The sequence below is a fragment of the Populus euphratica genome, unplaced genomic scaffold (assembly GCF_000495115.2).
Source record: "Populus euphratica unplaced genomic scaffold, PopEup_1.0 scaffold2597.1, whole genome shotgun sequence".
NCBI lineage: Eukaryota > Viridiplantae > Streptophyta > Magnoliopsida > Malpighiales > Salicaceae > Populus > Populus euphratica.
In genome coordinates, this window is record NW_011502435.1 from 1 (window position 1) to 648 (window position 648).

Sequence of the window (648 nt, forward strand, 5' to 3'; positions counted from 1 at the left end):
CAAATTTTTTATTACTCCTCCCCTATGCAACTAGTATATATATGCAATATTTCTTTCAAGATTTCAACAATAATTCTTTGGTTAAAATGCATCTTTAAACTAAATTTTTTCAATTAATGAATATAAAATTCAAATATTTCTCAACAATATAAATCAAAACTTTAGATTTGAAAGGAAAATCAAAGCATAAAAAAAATGAAAACACTAAAAGTGAGGTAAAAAAGGGTGTGGAAAAATCTGAAAAATTCAAGTTAAACTCTTCCTTCACCTCTCTCTTTTTATTAGGGGTGAGCAAAAAAACCGAAAAACCGATTAAACCGAGAAAACCGGAAAAAAAAATAACCGAAAAAACCGAACCGAAAAAAAAAACCGATTAAACCGATTAAGATTTTGAAAAAACCAGCCAGTTCGGTTCGGTTTTATAACCAAAAAAACCGAAAAACCGAACTGGACCGAATCGAAACCGAAAAAAAACCGAGCCAAAACCGAGCCAAGCCGGAAAATCCGAGCCAAAACCGAGAAAATCCGAGCCAAAACCGAGAAAAACCAAGCCAAACCGGAAAAACCGAGCCAAACCGATTTGAACCGGTTTTTCCCCTAAAAAAACCAAACCGAACCGAACCGAAACCGATCGGATCGACCAGGATC